General features: G+C 42.5%; 1 long non-coding RNA gene across 1 annotated transcript in view; it reads right to left on the bottom strand.

Annotated features, from left to right (window-relative positions):
* Positions 1-14985, bottom strand: part of LOC148184425 (uncharacterized) — a 264268-nt gene extending 249283 nt beyond the window's left edge. The window contains exons 1-2 of the long non-coding RNA XR_015772402.1: positions 14773-14985; positions 13783-13830 (exon numbers count right to left, since the gene is read on the bottom strand). This is a non-coding gene — a long non-coding RNA (uncharacterized LOC148184425). The remainder of the gene's footprint in view (positions 1-13782; positions 13831-14772) is intronic.
* Between the last annotated feature and the right edge of the window lie 2138 nt (positions 14986-17123).

Here is a 17123-nt window from a genome sequence, read left to right as displayed (position 1 = left end):
ACCAGTAAAGAACTGTTCATCCTATCCCCAGATCTGTACCTGAGAACTCCTTAATGTCAAAATTCAGAATTATAATAATTGGGAGGGAGGGGGGTCTACATCTTTCATTCCAAGGGAGGCTTCTGCCCTCCCTCACAGACACCCATCTTACAATTACAAATGGCTACACCTGCGCTGATGATACACTACACCATAGAAATCTCAGTTAAGGGTCAAAAAAGGCATTTATTAGATTATTAGCACAATGCTATGTAAAAATACACAAATGTTGTTATGCAAGAATATACAAATATACAAGTACCAACTTAAATTATATTAACAAAACATAATTTATTTCCAGCCTCTACAACAAAAATATAGTGTATACTCACTATACATAAAAATCAATTAGATGTTTAACAATTTATTACATATTACTAAAAACATATAGAAATAAAAAAATATGCTTTCCCTCTCAAATAAGTGTGCAAATAGTGATAACAGTTTATAGAATTATACAACTCTACTACTCCATACATGTTTAAATGGAACTAAATACACAGCTATACACAAATATTTATAAACTTGTATAACTGTAAGAATCTACAGATGTACATATAGATTAAATATTACATACCATATATATATAGATATATATATATATGACAGACCTATCTATAAAAATATCCCTGTGATATATATAAATATATAAATATATATAAAAATATCAAGCTAAATATCCACACAACTGCATCAATAGAAATGTACAGCTATACATCTGGATATATATATAAATATAATTATACATAGAAATGTCAATATACAGATAGAAATATAAAAATGCACATATCTACTTATGCAAATAGCAATATACCTATTTAAAGAGCCAAAGAACTATATTTACAGCAACAGGAATAGATACCTAGACAACTGTATACACAGGAGATAGAATTTAACACAACTATAACAACATATATGTATACTTATGTACACGTACGTAATTATAAACATGGATGTGTATAGATCCATACATATGTACAAAGAATACATCCATAAATAGAAAAACATATATACAGAAATATTCCTATACAAATAGGAATATACATATATACATATATAAATATCCACATAATTATCCCTCTTTATGCATAAGTCCATTCTTCTTTAAACAGAGGGAACTCAGCCCCCCCATCTTCAAAGCCTCTCCCTCAGTCTCTTCCAACCGTGCAGAGCAGCTCTCCTGGACAAGGACAGCAGATGGGACATCTGGGAGGCAAAGGGAACACCGAGTCATTATTGGGACAGTTCCCTTGGCAGCACCTGCCCTTCCAGCAGGGAAGGGAAAACCTCAGAGCCTCCCCAGGAGGGCTGAAAGAACAAGCAGGCCGAGCGGGCCAGCGTGTGGCGAGTGCAGGCACGGCAGGACTGTCCTGCATCTCCCGGCAGCCCGGCACAGCTCCCGGGCCCTGCCGGCACAGCTGCCTTGCCCAAGGACAGCCCTGTGCCGGCCGGGGCAGCAGCGCTGAGCAGCCCCAGCACGGGCAGGGGCCGCTCCTGCCCAGCCGGGCAGCACCCACAGCCAAAGCCCACACCACCCTCAGCCCTGCCCGGCCTCACCGGCCCTGTGGCCTCACCCAGGCTCTCGGGTGGCAGCAGCAGCTCCCCGTTCACTGCTCTTGCTTATTGTCTTCAGCTTCTACCTGTGTTGTAGTTTAAGGCCTGGCGATCTGAAGATTTCGGGATGTTACAGAAAGTTAGCAGACCCCCCTCTCCGTTAGGATAGTAAAACCTCCTGCAATTAGCACCTAACGATGATGTAAGCAGATGGGAGTAACACAGTGACCCTAGGCTATAAAATGTTAAATTCTCCTGCAATAAATCGCCATATTTGCCATTGTTATAAATGCAAAGGCAAATTTGGGTTAAATAAAAGAACAATTTATTATAAAACAATTTTTATAAAAAAATAAACAATGAGGAAAAACCACAATAAAATAAACAGCGCAGCGCTGGGTGGACAGGGGTCTATACCCAAAGGTATAGGTGTTCCCAAATCCACGAAGGAGGGTAGACTGTCCGGGGTTTTTATAGGGATTTTGTGCCTTGAGGCCAAATTCCAGGCAGGCACCATTCACCAAGGGTCCTTGATTGTTGGATGAATTGATTTCCTGGCGTTGGAGAATAGAGTCAAATAGACGTCCGGACAGAGTCTCCTCATATGTAAAGAAGTTCTGGGTGTTCCTTGATTTCATTTTGGTTCAGGCCATCTGGATGGGATGGTTGGATCCGGGTTGGAGCTGATGGATATCTCGGCTGGACTTTTTCCCTTTGTCTGCCTGATTGCTTCCCCAACGGTGGCCTGCAAGGCGGGGTGTTCAGGTCCGGTGATGAGTATCTCGTCGGAGCCTTTCCCTGTCAGCCTGATGGTTCATGTCCTGTTCATTCTTTTCCGTTGATGGGTGCCGAGCTTGTCCCTGTCAGCCTGATGGTCCATGTCCTGTTTGCATCTTCAGTCGGGGTTTGCAGGGAGGGGTGCCCAGGTGTGGTGTGGAGTCGATAGCCATCTCGGCCTGGCTCCTTTCTTTGTTTAGCTTAATCATTCGTGTCCTGCTTTTTCTTTCAGGCTGATGAACGTCGCCTAGGGTCGTTACCGCCTGAATGGGTAGTTACTGCTGGGTTTGGGGAAATTCTTCGGCCACACTATATTTTATATACTTTTTACATTGTTATAAATCTAGTTATATACTTATTTATTCTTCCATGAATTTTTATCCAAGGTTACATTTATCACAGTCCCCCGCCTAATAATCCATCACATTAAAAATTCGTGTTATTTTATTCAATTCTATGGGGGAAGGACTATAATTTTCACTCACATTCATTTTCTTCCCAGTCCGTTAACGAATTCTCACAATATTCTTGTGACAGGTTATGTTTATTTTGTTTTCAGGGTTCATCCCTTCCTCATCTCTGTAGAAGCAGAACACTTGGTCGAATTGCAAACATACTCGGTTATCATCACTTTTTAACAAATCAAGAATTATCGGTTCATTATTAAAAGAGGCTTTTTCTTCATGTTTTAAATTTTTACCTTCTCAATACACTTTCCCCCCCATGGTACACATTTTTAAGTTTGCTTTATTGTAACATAAAGGGTTAACCTTATAATATGCTAAAAAGGTGGATTGTCTTTTTCCTCCTATCCAGACAGTTTTGTTACATTGGCTGCAGATTGGAATTGGAGGGAGCATTCCCACTTCTCTCCTATACCTGAAGTGGGTAGCTTTAGTTTTTTTTTTTTCTCATAGGAGTCTTAGACTGCCCATCCTTAAAACTTGCCCCTGAGTGGTAACAATAGACCTCCCCCTTTAATTCACAAAGATTATACTGAGTGTTGTTAGACAAACAACGTTCCGGAGGACAGTAGTTAACTATTCGTCTGGTATCTGTGGCAGTCTGACACTGCTCACACTTCCCCAGGGGACGCTCCCCCGGAGGTACCTCGGGAATCATTCCCTCGGCCAAGCACACGGCTAGACTCAGGACAGTCAGGATTCCCCACCGGTGTATCCCTCTGCCTTGCCCTTCGCCCGTATAGAAATATACGGCGGGGATTACCATCTTCTCGGCAGCAAGGATATTCTTCAGGGGCCCTTGTAGTCCTAATGGTGTACTTTCTCTTGAAAGCAGCCCACCGAGACGACTTAATTGTGTCTGTCCTGCTCGGTACCTTGACTGTCTTTTGGCACTCAATTTCTAAAGTTTCTGCCTTGGAGTCTAGTTTACCTCTAATCCCCTTTTGAAAAAGCAGGTACCACTCAGGAGAGTCAAGTTCTAAAAACCCTGCCCGGGTGACAAGTATTAAGAAACGGCTAGTCAGCTCCTGTTCTTTAGTCAGACAATCGGTACACAATCCCTTAGGTTTGTACTCTCCCCAACAGTGGGTTACTCAAATTTGTTTACAATAAGCACATTTAAAATGTATAAATGGAAAACAATCACAGTTTGCGTTAATGTAACTTATCTGGTCTGCAGCTCTACGATTTTAGAACAATCATGTACTAATTTTTCTGAATAGAAACTGAGCAGGATTTTTGTGCAGTGGTTTTCAATTCCAAACCGGGTGAGCTGATTAAGATGGCTTCATATTTTAGAAGCCTGGAATCAGTCAGCCACTTCTCTGCTTTTTGTTGCAATATGTTTCTCACGTCGTGGGGAGTGTAAACTACCAGGGGAGGAAAAGTTATTTTCTTTGCTTCTCCCACTAACAGAGCCACTGCTACAATTGCTTGTAAACACGTAGGCCAACCCCGACTGACTGGATTTAAGATCTTTGAAGCCTATAGGCTTCCTTTTGTCTGCCCATTCCTGAGTCAGGACTCCCTGTGCTGTTTGTTTACTCACATTCACAAACAACTGGAATTCTTTATTCGTATCTGGTAGAGTTAGTACCGGGGTAGTCATAAGAACAGTTTTTAATTTCTGGAAATTAGACTCATCCTGTTCAGTCCACTTCAGCCTGTCAGTGTTTAATCTTTCATACAAAAACTTCACTTTTTCACTGAAACCCTCAATCCACTGCCTGCAATATCCCAAGAGCCCTAGAATTTGTCTAATTTGCCTTTTTGTTTTTGGTGCAGGCAATGCAAGGATGCCTGCTACTCTCTCTGGGTCTAATTTTTTCCCTTGAGATATCCAATGTCTGAGGTATTTTATTTCAGGCTCTGTGAATTGCAGCTTGGATTTTGATACTTTCAAACCTTTCTTTCCTAGAAAGTTTAACAAGGCAATCGTGCTTTTCCTCACACTCTCTTCAGTCGGTCCAGCTATTAGCAAGTCATCTACATACTGCAAAAGCTTTGTCCTGTCCTCAAGAGCAAATTGGGTTAACATTTGTTCTAAAGCTTGTTCGAAAAGGTTCGGAGACTCCACAAACCCCTGGGGGAGGACCGTCCACCTTAGCTGTTGCTTGCGGTTTGTATCTGGGTCCTCTCACTGAAATGCAAAATAATCTCTACTCCTTTCATTCAGAGGGCAAGTCCAAAAAGCATCTTTCAAATCAATCATACTATACCACACATCTTTTGGTGTGAGTCTATTTAGTAAAGTATAGGGGTTGGCCACCACCGGGAATCTAGTCCGGGTCCTAGCGTTTACCACTCGTAGGTCCTGGACCAATCGGAAGCTGCCATCCGTCTTCTTTACAGCCAGGATGGGGGTGTTGTGTTGAGACATGCAAGGTTCTAAAGTACCCCCGTTTAGGAGGTCATCAATTATTTGTTTCAACCCCCTTCTCCCTTCCATCGGGATGGGATATTGTTTAACCCTTATAGGGTCCTCAGAGTTCTCGATTTCTATTTTGATAGGTTTGATATCTAGCTTTCCTACCTCTCCCTTTGAATGCCATACTTCAGGGTTTATTTTCTCCTCATCTTTAGGAGTCAACTTAAATATTTTCACCACCAATTCAGAATTTTTAATCATGATATTAATTCTTAAAGCGACAATCATGTCCCTCCCCAACAAATTGTAATCTGCTTCTTCTACTAATAGTAAATTCCCTAAGCAAATTTTATTTTCAGATTCTATTTCCACATCTTTTATTACAGGCACTTCAAAGGGGTCTCCCTTTGCACCGATTACAAAAACTTTTTCTCTGCTAGCCACACATCCGTATGGCAATTTCTGCAGGGTACTTCTCTCTGCCCCAGTATCCACAAGAAAACTTACCTCCTGTCGTTGGGGTCCCACTTTTAATTTTATCAAGGGCTCCTTGGATGTTCCGGTCCCCAAATTAAAGAGCCCCTGACACCCCTAATCTTCTTGAAAAATTTTCTCATCTTTTATTCTTTGTTTACAACTCCGCTGAACGTGTCTTACCTGTTTACAGTAGTAGCATTCAGGGGGTTCTCTCCATGGGGCCGGGGCTGCCCGGTGAGAACCTCGACTTTTTCTGGGTAGTGTTTTAAACTTACCCTGCATCTGCTCTTGTTTCTGGACCTCTTTTACCGCAGTTACTAAAATCTTAGCTTGCAATTTCTGTTTCTCATCTTCTCTCCTCATGTATACTTTTTGAGCTTCTCTTAGGAGCTCCTGGAGGCTTTTATCTTGCCACCCCTTGATCTTTTCTAATTTTCTCTTAATGTCTTTCTAAGATTTAGCAACGAATTGTGTTTTTAACAGAACCTCCCCCACAGGAGAGTTCGGGTCAGTCCCAGAGTAAATCTGTAAACTTCGCCGTAATCTCTTGATCCATTCAGTGGGTGGTTCTTCTTTTCCTTGACATTCTCTAAAAATTTTGCTAATATTCTGGCTCCTAGGGACCGCTTCTCTTATACCTTGTACAATTATGCTCCTTAAATCCATCATGTTCTGTCTGCCTTCTTCCGTCTGTGCATTCCAGCTCGGGCTTACGCTAGGCCATTTCTGGTTACCTGGCGTCCCCTGTGGATTGCGTCTGTCCCAGTCTCTGATACCGGCTTGTTTAATCATCTCTCTTTCCTCCTGATTAAACAATGATCTCAGGATTGCCATAAGATCGTCAAAGGTATAAATACTACTCCCTAAAAATTCATCTAACCTCTCAGCCATACCAAAAAGGGTCATCCAACAACCGCCCCATCTCTTTTTTAAATGCCCTTACATCTCCAGAGTTAAGGGGTACATTCACAAAACCGATCACTCCCGGGGCCGTCGGTACTTCCCTAAGAGGGAACAACCGGTGCCCTTCTTCACTCTCTCCCCATTCATTATCCGTCATTCTCGCTCTCAAACGGGTTCTACTTGCGGGAGGGGAATTGGTGATTGTGGGTTGCCTCCCTGTTATCAATTGTGGGAATTCTGCCGCCACCCGGCTGAAGGGAGGAATCCCCTCCGTTGTATGGGAGGGTCCCGGTTGTGGCAGCTGGACCGGCAGGGACGGATAGGGTGATCCCCAGCCTTGTGCAGGAAAAACCTCCGAGGAGGTTGCTGTGGTTACGGTGTTTACAGGCGGGGAAAGGGGAAGGGCTGCCGGCATCGCTGCTGGCCCCGACTCTCCCGCTTGAGACACACGTATCTCAGTGGGTTGGTCTCGGGGGCCCAAGGGTGCTGAAGGCACCACTTGATCTGCAGAGGAAGGTCCCGTCGGTCCACGATATGGGGGTGGTAAGTGATCGAGGGGTTCCCAGGACTCAGCTCTCGACTCATGTTTTTCTTTTTGTTTTATTGGAAATAGCCCTACTCTGACATTTACCCAGAGCTTAGCATATTCCCTCTCCTCAGGATCTGAGGGGACCTTGTTCTCCACATAGGAGAATAACTTATTACACGTCCATTTTTCAAATGTGCCTAACACTGGCCAAGTGAGGTGACTTCTCAACTCCTGTCCTCCCCAAACCTCTATACAATAATGTATTAATTTCTCTTTTGATTTCCCCTTCCTCTGGGGACAATCTTCCCAGTGTTTTAGCATCCACCCCAAGGGACTTTCCAGTGGGATGTCTGGTGATTCCTCCCCCTGATCGGAGGAATCTTTCCCTGTGCTTCTTCTTTGAAGCTTACTCCTTTTCTGCCCCATACTTCGCAAATATATATTCTTACCTTTCTTCGACTTCTTCGGGAGTCGATATCTGTTTCTGCGTTGTGTACTTACTCTAGGAATCAAAATTTGCCAATACTCATCTTTCAGCGAGCTGAGCTGAGGTCTCTTGTAATCGGTACTTTTTGATCCTCTCCTGGACCTCTACCTGGGTCCGTTAACTAAAAGGGTTTACCAATTCTCGAGCTCGACAAGACGTATCCTTCCCCTTTTAGTTCCTTGCGATCAGTTCCCGAGACACCCTTTGGCCTCAGGTTTTACGAGTGTGTGTCGAGAGAAAAAAAAACTTTCACTCTGTATCGCTTCCTTCGCGGCCGGCCAATTCCCTCGCGGGAGGATGGAAACGCGGCCTTGAAGTCCACACTCGCTTCGTGATCAGATCACGTCTCACACACTCGCCCGATCGCCCACTCAACCAGCAGTACTTACAGCTATTTTCCTGCGTGGGTGTCTTTGTGCACAATAGACGTTTTACGAGCAAAACAAGCCGCGGCTTCCCGAAGGCTCCGTGCCTTCCCGAGCTCTCCGATCCGGATCCTTTTCCTTTTTATTGTGGTTTTTATCTCAGCCTAAATTTGGTTCGGATGTCGGAATGAACTACGGGGGCTCTCAACTCACCAGGCCGCCAAAATCAGCGGGGGTACCCGTCCTGGGCAGTGAGATTCCCTGCAGTTTCTCCGATCCGAGTCACGGCACCAATCTGTTATAAATGCAAAGGCAAATTTGGGTTAAATAAAAGAACAATTTATTATAAAACAATTTCTATAAAAAAATAAACAATGAGGAAAAACCACAATAAAATAAACAGCGCAGCGCTGGGTGGACAGGGGTCTATACCCAAAGGTATAGGTGTTCCCAAATCCACGAAGGAGGGTAGACTGTCCGGGGTTTTTATAGGGATTTTGTGCCTTGAGGCCAAATTCCAGGCAGGCACCATTCACCAAGGGTCCTTGATTGTTGGATGAATTGATTTCCTGGCGTTGGAGAATAGAGTCAAATAGACGTCCGGACAGAGTCTCCTCATATGTAAAGAAGTTCTGGGTGTTCCTTGATTTCATTTTGGTTCAGGCCATCTGGATGGGATGGTTGGATCCGGGTTGGAGCTGATGGATATCTCGGCTGGACTTTTTCCCTTTGTCTGCCTGATTGCTTCCCCAACGGTGGCCTGCAAGGCGGGGTGTTCAGGTCCGGTGATGAGTATCTCGTCGGAGCCTTTCCCTGTCAGCCTGATGGTTCATGTCCTGTTCATTCTTTTCCGTTGATGGGCGCCGAGCTTGTCCCTGTCAGCCTGATGGTCCATGTCCTGTTTGCATCTTCAGTCGGGGTTTGCAGGGAGGGGTGCCCAGGTGTGGTGTGGAGTCGATAGCCATCTCGGCCTGGCTCCTTTCTTTGTTTAGCTTAATCATTCGTGTCCTGCTTTTTCTTTCAGGCTGATGAACGTCGCCTAGGGTCGTTACCGCCTGAATGGGTAGTTACTGCTGGGTTTGGGGAAATTCTTCGGCCACACTATATTTTATATACTTTTTACATTGTTATAAATCTAGTTATATACTTATTTATTCTTTCACGAATTTTTATCCAAGGTTACATTTATCACACCATCCATCACATTGATGCTGTGGGTTATGGTCCGCCGGCTGAGGATAGCCGCCGTGCTGGCTTCTATTCAGGGTGCTTGCCTTGCTTGAAAACCCACAAATGGTGCCAGAAACCGGGGAGGAAAAGTGGGAAGAAACGTGACAAGAAACCCAGAAAGCAAGGATACCCTGGATCACGAGCAGCAGCCAAGATAGCTGGACTGATCTTGGCGAGGGAAATCCTGGGCTCAGAAGGAAGATGGAATCACTGATAAAAGGTCAGATTGCAATTAAGTTGTAAACCTAATTCGCTTGCTATCGTAAGGCTTTGGGTTGTTAAGGTTGTAAATCAGCTTGTAAGGTTTATCCACCCTAAGGTGTGGGACAGATGTACTAAAACGCTTGCCAAAGGGATTTGGGGAGCAACAAGGAACTGTATGCTGGCTACCCTGAAATTTGGGGTTAGAGCTTTACAGCCCCCAGATGGGAGAAGCTTGGCTGAGCCGAGGGGGGGTCGGGAGTCCCCTCGGTCCCAAAATCCTTGTGTGCTCTGGAAGAAACAACAGAAAGCAAAAGACTTTTGGAGAAAGTTAACAGAAAAAGCCAGGAGTGCTGTGGGAAAAGCCCAGAGAGAAACCTCCTCCCTGGTGTCTAAAAATGGTGCTGAGCAAAAAGACATACCGTGAGAAAGAAATATCTGAAGTGAAAACAAAGAACAAAGGCTGGCATTGAAAGAGGAACGTAGTCGGGGGGATGGGAGAGAAAAGGAATGTGAAGAAGAAAGAGAAACTGAAGTAAAAGAGATAAGACGCGGGGGATGGGTACAGAGGCACAGAGATTGGAATGCAAAGGGAGGAGGGGGGAGCAGAAGGTGGAGGGAAAGGCGGGGTAAAAGGCGGAGTGGAGGGTGGAACGAAAGGCGGGGAGAACCAGGAGGGAGGGAACAGCCCGCCCGCAGGTGGGGCCGGAGCCCAAGAAAAAGGCACGGAAAACAGGAAGTAACCAGCCAGTCAAATTCTGACTCCGACTGAGATACTAGCGACGAATGGTTGGAGCCCGAGTCCTCAGAAGAAGAAACAGTAAAGAATGGGAAGGGGGATGGGAGCAGAGCTGTGGCAGGGCAGCAGAGCGAGCGGTTCACCCCCCCCCCCCCCACTCCCTCTCTAAGAAGAAGCGCTGGGATAATACCCCGTTTGCTACAAAGTCATGATTTATTCAGTTTTTAAAAGGTGTTTATATACCCTTTTGGAGTTAATTTTGTGTTTTAAGTAATTATGAGTTTATGCAGTTGTACTTTTTAGAGGTTTTTTTCAGATTTAAAACTAGCCTGGCGCGGACAGGTTTAGTAAAACATACACACATGGCAGCACACAGCAGCCAAAAATGCTGTCGCCATGACAACCACCGGTGAAACAAGTAACAGCAACGTCGATGAAACCGTGAAACAAGTAACAGCAACTTCGATAAAACCGCGAAAAGCAAAGCAACAAAACAAAAGAAAAACAACAAAAAGCTGGACATTTTGAAGATGGATAAAAAAGAGAGAGTTTTAATTGGACAATTCAAAAATTAGAAGCTTTGTAAATTGTATTGTTTATAAATCAGCAAATTGTTGTAATCAAGATTGAGATTTAAAAATAAGTTTCTATTGAATGAAGTGCCTTCAAAAAATAGATTAAAAAGTTTATAGATATTTTATTGTGAAATATATATAGATGTTGTATTTCTAATAATATCTCCTGGTTTTGTTTTTATAAAATGGCATGGAAAATGATATTTATACATCCCAAGAAACTTAAAAGATTTTTGTTTTGTTTCAGTATTTTCAATACATTAAGGTTTTAAAAATGTTATCTTTTCTGTACATCTACTGATAATGTAATATTATATGATATGGAGTGATCATCAAGTATTATTACTGTAGTTACAGTTAATTTTTCCAGGATGCATTTCTTTAAAGTTGAGTTGAAGGATCATATTATTTACCCTGCAGAAAAAAAGATTTAATAACAGTGTTTCCAGAATTTTAAGAAGATGTACCATTGCTGAGGATCAGCTGCCATGGGGGAGGCTTCAAATTAAACCAACTGCTGAATGATTTAATTAGTCTGGTACCTAAGGTTTTTAATTATTTGCTTTGTACAAATGCATTTCAACAGTTTGCTGTGCTGTAAGCATCTCATAGCTGCTACTATTGAGAACCTCATTTTAAAAATACGTTAAGAGGCATCTTTCCAGTTTAAAGCCTAAGGCCCTGGCCAAGCCTTAACTTTACCTGGACAGAATATTTGTCAACTGATTCAGATGTTTTCTGTCCCAAATCAGTATTTGAGTCAGTTTTTGACTCAGCAATTTGACCCTATTAATATGACAGCTGGATCAATTTTGAAGTGAGCTTGGAAAATCATTTCTGGAGGTGATTATCCAATCCTCCACTGATGATTTTTGTTTCTGTTTGTTTGTTAACTATGGGATGCTAGTGCAGTGTTTTAAAAATTAACAGTACTTTTATATTAATTGATTTTTAACTGCTATAGGTTCTTACTAATTGTGTATAAGGTTTTGTGTTAATGTTGAACAGAAATACATCTCATTTTTATTTTTAAAGAAAACGGGGGAGATTGATACCTTAAAAGCATTTGATTAGTGTAATTCATTAACTTCAAGGAGAGAAGTGCCTGTGTTTTGTTGGCAGGTTCAAAAAGGTCACCTGTCCATCTGACCAGACTGTCTGCCTCTGAACACATGAGATCCAGTGAACAGAGAAGTCATCACACAGCCTTGGAACTCTAGACATGGATCAAAAGTGGACCTGTCAAGACAAGAGTTGTGTCTGAACACTACACAGACAGTTGCCAACAGAAATTTTATGTTGTTATTATGATGTTGTGTCTCTATGAATTTTTCAGTTATCCTTTGTTTTAAGATTTAGAAGGATGTGAAGGACAACTTGAACATCAAAGCCCTCAGTCACCAATCAACTGCCAGCTGACATCACGGGAGCAGTGAACATTCCAGGACTGAATCGTGTTGGAGAAATTTTATAGAAGATTTAAGTGTAGAGACTCCATCTAACTGTATATAAAGCAAATCGTAGTTGTGTGTTTATATTTTCAGCAAATTGTTTTCACGCTCAGACTACATATATACCAGAGCACGTGTGTTAAAAGTAGTTAGATAATAGTTTAAAGTAAAGTGTTTAGCCTGTGTAGTAATTGTTATGTTAGTATAAAGTATAAGTATATATTCCTTTTAAGAGGTAGTGTAAGCATCTTTGAAAGTTCATTTAACGCTTAAGTTTTAGCTGTGAGTTTGCAAGTATGGTGTCATTTATATGGTAAACTGCTTATAGTAATTGTGCTGTTTACAGTCATAACACCTGAAGCAGTGGGCTAAGCCCCTGCATTTATACCCTAAGCTTTAACTCCTCTGTTGACTTTTGTGTATTAGCTGTTATCATCCCCAGGGTCCTATACCACTCCAAAGAAGAAGTGAACCAGTACCTTGAGCGAGCAGGCCGCCTTCAGAAAAGGGAGCTGTTGACAGGACTGTCAATAGCAATGCTGCTCGGCTTGGGAGCGACCGGTGCAGCCACAGGTGTCTCCGCCCTGGTAACCCAGAGTCAGAGTCTCTCTCAGCTACAAATGACTGTAGATGAAGATCTACAGAGAATTGAGAAATCCATATCCTTTCTAGAAAAATCAGTCCCCTCACTCTCTGAAGTTGTTTTGCAGAACAGGTGAGGTCTCCACCTTCTATTCATGCAGCAAGGAGGCCTCTGTATCGCCCTGAAAGAAGAGTGCTGCTTCTATGCAGACCACACCAGAGTAGTGAGAGACACCATGGCAGAGCTGCGAGACAGGCTGTCGCAACAGAAGGCAGAGAGAGAAGCTCAGCAAAGCTGGTTCCAATCCTGTTCGCTCAATCTCCGTGCCTGACCACCCTGCTGTCTACCCTGATTGGACCAGTTGTGATGATTTTACTTGTGCTGATCTTTGGACCATGTATTTTAAATAAGCTTGTGTCCTTTGTTAAGAGCCGGCTAGAAAAAGTTAACATTTTGTTTATAGAAAGGCAACAGATGCTTTAAAATATACTTAGTTACTGCATGTGCTTTATATTTACCAATGAAAATTGTAGCATCTATTTTATAAGCTTTTAGCCTTTTAGTTAAGTATAATGTATCCTATATTTTATTCAATTTTATATTATCAATTTTTAAAACTTTTATAATATAGATAAGTTAGACAAAGTGTTTAGAAATATGTATATAGAAAATAACATTAGAATTTTTTAAGACTAATATACCTTATATTTTAGCAAATTAATTATTCATAGAGAGAGGGGAATATGTTGTAGTTTAAGGCCTGGCAATCTGAAGATTTCGGGATGTTACGGAAAGTTAGCAGACCCCCTCTCTGTTAGGATAGTAAAACCTCCTGCAATTAGCCAATAGCACCTAACGATGATGTAAGCAGATGGGAGTAACACAGTGACCCTAGGCTATAAAATGTTAAATTCTCCTGCAATAAATCGCTATATTTGCCATCCATCACATTGATGCTGTGGGTTATGGTCCGCCGGCTGAGGATAGCCGCCCTGCTGGCTTCTATTCAGGGTGCTTGCCTTGCTTGAAAACCCACATACCTGCTGGCTCCTGGCAGTGCCTGGCTGGCCTCAAGGTCTTCAGGGCAGCTGTGGCAAAAGTGGAGGTTCTGGAATTGGTTCCGAGGCCTGGCAGAGCTGCAGTCCCTGACCCCTCTGTGCTCCCTGCTGGCCCTTCCATCCCCTCAGCCCCGCTGTCCTCTCGGCAAACCCCCAGCCCCCCACTTCAGTTTCTTCAGCCCCTTGCAGTCCTCTCACCTGTTATGAATGGCCAGGAGACAGACTCCTGTCTGCTGCCTTTATTAGAACAGCTTTAGGTGGGGAGCCTGAGGGGCCACACACACCACCAATGCTCCTGGGAGTGACGCATAGGAAGAGGTAAGCAGCTTTGCTGCATGACAGAGCTGGGGCTTCTGTCCTTGCAAGAGTCCACAGGAAAGCCTGTTTAGCTGGCTCGTGGTCCAGGGGTGTCACTCTGCTCCAGTTCTGTTGTGGTTTTGATTACACCTTTTAAGCAGCTCAGGTGGTGTAGGAAGGTAGTCTTCCTTCTTGACCAGCTGGGATATGTCTTTTTGGTCTCTTATGTCCATGCTGGCTTGTTGTCCTTAGGTGTTTTTATCTCCCAGCAGTACTCAATGCTCCTCTGTTTGCATATAGTCTGTCACGCAGTCTTGCGCACTATTTTGGAGAGCAGTGGAAGTGATACCCGACACAAAGGGGATACAATGTAGGGAGAAGGCAATCGAGGGTAAAGACAATAAGAACAACAGCAACAAAAAAATATTAACTCTGAACAACAGTGAACAACTTTTTGTTAAACAACTTGTATGTGAGTATTCCTCTCATCATCCCCCTCAGCCCCTTCTGACCCGTTCTATCCCCTCAGAGCTGGTACCTCCCTCTGCCTGTGCCACTTGTCTGTCACCTCAGTGCCACCATCGCCCTCTGCTCCCTCACAGCCCTCAGTGCCCCCAGCAGCTCAAGGTCACTGTCCCTTCAGCGTCACCGCCTCCTCGGCCCCCTCAGTCTCACCGTCCCTCAGCAGCTCCTCAGGGGACAGTGCCTGGGGCCACCGGCAGCTCCCACCGCTCCAGGGACAGCTGGGGCTGGAACTGCTGCTCCACCTGGCCCGGCCCCAGCTCGGACCCAGCATAGGAACAGGGGACAGAGGGGGCACAGGGTGAAAAACAAGAGGTGAAAAACGCAGCCAAGGGGGGAAAGAGGTTAAAACGCAGCCTAAGGCTACACAAACAGAAATCTGTCCCTCTGAACATTTGTATTCCTCTTCAAATATAACTATATGCATTCATAAATAGGACTTTATATATATGTGTATATGTATATTAATTTTACTCTAGACATATAAATTTAAATAGTAAAATCTATAAATGTCACTACATATAAAAAAATAGCACACCTATAACTATATGTATCTACTATACAGATCTCTAAATAGAGATCTTATATATAGTTATAATCTATGTTATATATAAATATATAAAATAATTCAATCTATAGAAACAGAACACTAGAATGGATAAACATATGGATTACTAAGTAGAACTGTAGAAAGCTATAAATTTAAAACAGAGGGATTCTACCTGCCTGATGGTCACAGGCCCTCCCTCTGTCTCTTCCTGCTGTTGCAGAGCAGCCCTCCAGGAGACGTCTGTCAGACGGCATCTGGGAAGCAAAGGGAACACTGAGTCAATATTGGCCCCTGGGGGTGGGGCCCTGTTTCACTTGGGCAGCTGTTACTGCACACATCTTCATCCCCTCTTTTAAAGCTATATTCTACTTAAAGCTATATTCTCTTGTCTATCATACTCCCCCCATGAATTCTTAAAAACTCATGGCTGCAGAAAATTCCCATCCATCCCATTTATTTAAAATTTTTAGCTAACCTGAAAGTTCAGCTAGCCTTGTTAATGGGCAACTCTGCTCAATACCTTCAATTCCTTAGTGATTTAAATTAACTGTTTTAAGAGTTCAGGCAACATGAAACTTTACTTTTCTAACTGTATCCCAAAAAATTTCTTCATTTATTATTTGCCATTTGCCTATAAGCTTTTTCAGGTCTTGGGCCATACTTTCTTTTGTATATTAATTTCTAATAATAATAAAAAAAGATTTTTGGTTTAGTATGATCATTTGCTAGTTACATATTTTGTATTTCTGAGCTCTCTGTCCATGCTTGATCTATGCTTTTTTTGTTCATTTCTGGTACAAAATGCTGATTTTGTGACATCCTTGTTTTCCTCCTTTTCTCTGAGTTACATATGTCTTGGCCAAATCTGTAAGGTCTTTGCTATATATAAACACTTAATGATTTATTACTGAATTATGGTTATTTTCTCTTGAGTCTTTATTATACACTTTTACAAGGATCTAACAACTTAATTGCAGTAGTTTTAGCTGTCAAAGCTGTTTTACCAGCTCTAAAATGTCCTGCTACCTGTGTGAGAATGAAATGAAATGCTGTGAATTTCATTTGTCACCATTTACTATCTCCTTTCATACTCCTAGCAAAGCTGATTGGCACCAAAACATGTCCCACTTCTGTCACCTATGGTTTGTGGTCTTTATGAAAAAAATAAATGTTGACAACTGAGAATCTCAAACTTCTGCAATTTATCACTCAGAACCTTTAAAATTTGAGCTTCTCTATAGGCTTATCTTCCCACTGGAATTTCTTCCCAGCATCTCAATTCCTAGTTTAGCTGATGTTTTGTTTGGAGGTTTGATTTAGTTTCTCACTTCACCTTCTGGCATAGTCCTCATTTTATGTAGATCCACTGGATCCTTCTGATGCCTGTGACATTCAACCCAAAAGCCAAAGTATACTGCATTGTTCTGTGGACTTCCTTCACATTGTGACACGAGTTTGCTCTTACTATATTCCAGAATGAATGCCATTTTTTCCTGTCCTTTCCAAAATATGAATTTTAGCCTAAATTCCACATTATCAAATCATGCCTTCTAATTCCTAAAAAAGGAAAACAAATCAAACCAAAACCTGTCCCTCTCCTTTCAAGTAGATACAATTCTCATAATTTCAGCTTCTTTCTTGTTTTTGTTTGTTAGTTTTTGCTGGGGTGTTTTTTCCTTGTTTCTCTGGACAGCTTTCAAAGTCTGATTTCCTTCTGAGATAGGTGCTCATGCAAATCTGCCAATGTACAACGTAGGAGTTCCTTGCCCTTTCCTTACTCTTTATGTCAGTTCTGAAAAAAAAGTGCACTGCTATTTTCTTGTAAGAAGCACACAGTGAGTATGGTTATAGAAGAACATGAATATACAAAAAATAAAAGTGTTCTGTTTTAATTCTTATCTGCCTTGAAAGTAATTAACCACCTAAAGGTGGTCTGCACATACGAAGCCATGTG

Source organism: Pseudopodoces humilis, chromosome 4, assembly GCF_049639895.1.
Source record: "Pseudopodoces humilis isolate 2021_Gansu_Grassland_sample_001 chromosome 4, ASM4963989v1, whole genome shotgun sequence".
NCBI lineage: Eukaryota > Metazoa > Chordata > Aves > Passeriformes > Paridae > Pseudopodoces > Pseudopodoces humilis.
This window is presented reverse-complemented; position numbering and strand designations above follow the sequence as displayed.